The 3423-nt window shown below is 31.5% G+C and overlaps 1 protein-coding gene across 1 annotated transcript in view; it reads right to left on the bottom strand.

Moving 5' to 3' along the window:
* The window catches only part of LOC117180253 (nose resistant to fluoxetine protein 6-like), a 109603-nt gene that overhangs the window by 105318 nt on the left and 862 nt on the right, over positions 1-3423 (bottom strand). The window lies entirely within an intron of this gene.

Below are 3423 nucleotides of genomic sequence, written 5' to 3'. Positions count from 1 at the left end.
TTCATGGTTCGGAGGGTTGATCTACTGTCGGTAAGGTACAATCTCTGATTATATAGCAGATAAAAATTTAAATATATATATATATATATATATCGATCGTGGTTTAGGAAATATTTGATTTTTTAATAACAAAGTTTCGATTTTGAGGTTTCTATGAGCAATGTCACTTCAAGGTATGCTCTGTCTGTTGACATTATACTTCTGCTATACTGTTTACAATATGTTAATTTATTCATACATTGTATTGCGAACCTTATTGGTCAGAATTTGTTTCGAATCTGTCTATCATAGGCTGATCCTCTTCAGTTCTATCTCTAAGAATGTTAGTTTATTATTTATTATTTAGAAAGCATTTGCTTGTTTGGACTGAGACAGTAATTTTTTTGTTATATCGGTTAAGTATATCCTTTGGTCGTTAATGAAAATACCATTGGACCTTCGCTCGTATACTACTAAACTATGAACCAATCCTAAGAAATCAACAACTTTCCGCACTCAACCGTGAGTCAAGAGACGTTTCCTTATTACATCGCAGAAGAAACAATATAAATTCTGATAAAAAGTTACATTTGTATTCTAGATGGCGACTGTAAAGTAACTTTCGTCATAAGACACCTCACGCTCTAAAGTGGATAAAAATGTAGGATGTACGTATTGTTTTTCGCAATTTCTTTCTCCTATGCAAACGGCTTAACTCTGTAACCATTCATCAATCTTTGCTTTCTTCACTACTCAATGTGAGTAAATTCCGAAATTAATTTAATAGTTTTTAATTTCTGTAGTTATATTAATTAAAAAATCGAAGAAGAATACATTTTACAAGTTAAACAATTTTGAGAAACGTTTTAAAATCGAAAAAATCTCTGTATATACATTTTTTTAAAATAAAATGGGGATTTCATCCCGCGGGATTAATCCCTGGTATTTTTATGTACACATGAAATGTGGAAATAGGTGTACAACTGAATTCAGTAGTGGATAACCCAGCCATCCATCGTAAAGAGTTACTTAAAAAAGCCTGAAATTTCATATATTCTATAGTTTCTTCCTCCAAGAATATAAAGAAAAAGTAAAAAAATAAATTCATGTTACATGTTTTTAAAAAACTAATTTTCAAAATTTTTATGTAATAAGTAAATAAGTAAGTAAATATTAAGTTAATACTAAGTGAATCATAAGTGAATTAATGAGTGAATAAATTAAAAATGTATTCAATAAGTTTAAAAATACTTAATTTTTCAGTAGATTTGGAAGAGAGACAAATTAATGTATTTAATAAATTTATATTTAAATCTTCAAATTAGATAAGGAGGTCCAACTTTTCTTTCAACTAAAAATTAGATTTTTTTCTTCGAAATAAACCTTGGAAATTGTCTGATCTTTTGTCTCAGATACAGCACTTCAATCTTTTCTATAAATATATAATATGATTATATACGATTAAAGATATAGGAATATAGAAGAATATAATAAGGAACATAGGAAAGTATAATACCAACTAATGACATCGAGAAGTGCTTTATCTCGCGTGATTTTAGTCGAAAATGTCGAAAATGTTGACAGTTAAATTAACAAATATAGGTTTTGTAGCAGGGCGCAATGATTTTTTTTTAATTTCTCATTGAAAGGGGGGATAAGCTATTATTTGGGTTCAAAAAGACTTTCTTGAAGCTTCCCAGGTGGAACTGTCAGTAGTGTGTCGGAGTTCACCACCGGCGCAGTACTGGACCAGTACTGCCCACCAGTACAGACAGCCTGTCGTTCGCCCAGTACTGGCAGAACGATGGCTGCACGACCGGGGTGACACTATGCCAATAGTACAAAAATAGACTTAAAGAAAACACGTCTACAAATGTTGTTTTTTAAGGAAAATATTTTAAATTCCACCTCCATGAAAAACTTTTAATGTTCAGAAAAAATTACATTGGATTTATGTCTTAATCGTTGTAGAATAATCTAAAACACCTAAAAAACAAAACGTTACACGAAGGTTTAAAGAAAGTTGTTATTAAAAAAATTGTTGCGCAACGTGGAAAAATTTCTAAGTTCCGTTGATATAAATTTTAAATGCTCATTAAATGTTATTATCAGAACTTTTCAAATGTTCTAAAACGAGAAAAAATAAAATATTACACGAAGAAAAATTGTATTCGATTTAAATGATTTATTTAATAATTATTTCATTGATATTCCTGTTAGAAGTTCGCGTATTTTACTTTCACATAACGTCGTATAATAATAAATAAATTAGAAAAAGAGAGCTCAAAATTTGGTACTTGAACAAAATACTCGCAGTCAATTATTATTTATTTTTTAAATATCTTTTTTATTATATCTTGACATTATAGAAATAGTGGATGTTAAAATTAAACAAATAGTTTCAACATTATATTTTTGTAATTATAAATAATATTTGGATGATATGCAGTCGTATGATAATGAATGGATGGTCTTTAAAGCAATTAAATAATTTTTATCATTTTTAGAATTAACTTCGGCATTTTCGTACGCCAGCGATTTGCCATGTACTGCCCCAGTACTGGCAGTCAGTACTGCGCCAGTGCTGGCACGCCAGTAGCGCCAAGCATTACAAGTCAGTACTGGCGCCGTACTGACCCAGTACAACCGGCCAGTACTGGAACTTCGGCGGACTGTACTGGGCCAGTACTGGGCCGGTGGTGTATTTCCACCTGGGTTTATTAAATTCAATCGATTCGTCAACAATAAAACTGGCATTTTTGAGTAATTTTTCTGACGTATACAATCTGGTATTATTACATCCTCACTGCGTGAAAAATGTAGTTTATAAATAGAGATATACACATACACTGAAATAGTAAATATTTTCTTTGGGGAAGAACATGATCCTGCAAAGGAACTTGTATGCAAGGTAAGCTTTAAAAGACCATGTGCACTTGTATAGAGGATCCTCCAGGGAGTGCATTAAGGTGCGATTTCATGTACTATGTACAGGAACTTATTCAGGATCATGCGTAAGCGAATGTGCAAGCGAGAGGAGGTATCGTGATGACTTCGAAAAGGATCTTCTACGGATCCTTCTGAAGATTCCTTTGGTAATGCAGGAATTTGGCGAAGTATACTGTATATTGTACAGTATCCTTGGCCAAAATCTTGCACAAGAAAAGTCAAGAATTCCAGTACGGGTTCATGTTAGCGCGAACCTGTAACGGTACATATATGTATATGATTCTTCCAGTGTACACTGTGCAGTTATGAATCCAGTTTCATTATTGTAAATAAACCATTAACTAAATTACTACTTTTTTACACCCAGGGAAGACGCTAAATCCCAAGCAATCTTTTAAGAGCATATTGTTTTATTATTATAAAATCGAAATTCTATTTTCATAAATGAGAGACATTCACAAAAATAAATAATAACTAACATAACAAAATAAAAAA

Source organism: Belonocnema kinseyi, chromosome 9 (genome assembly GCF_010883055.1).
Source record: "Belonocnema kinseyi isolate 2016_QV_RU_SX_M_011 chromosome 9, B_treatae_v1, whole genome shotgun sequence".
Taxonomy (NCBI): Eukaryota; Metazoa; Arthropoda; class Insecta; order Hymenoptera; family Cynipidae; genus Belonocnema; species Belonocnema kinseyi.
The sequence above is the reverse complement of the archived record's forward strand: the minus strand, read 5'-3'. Positions and strand labels throughout refer to the sequence as shown.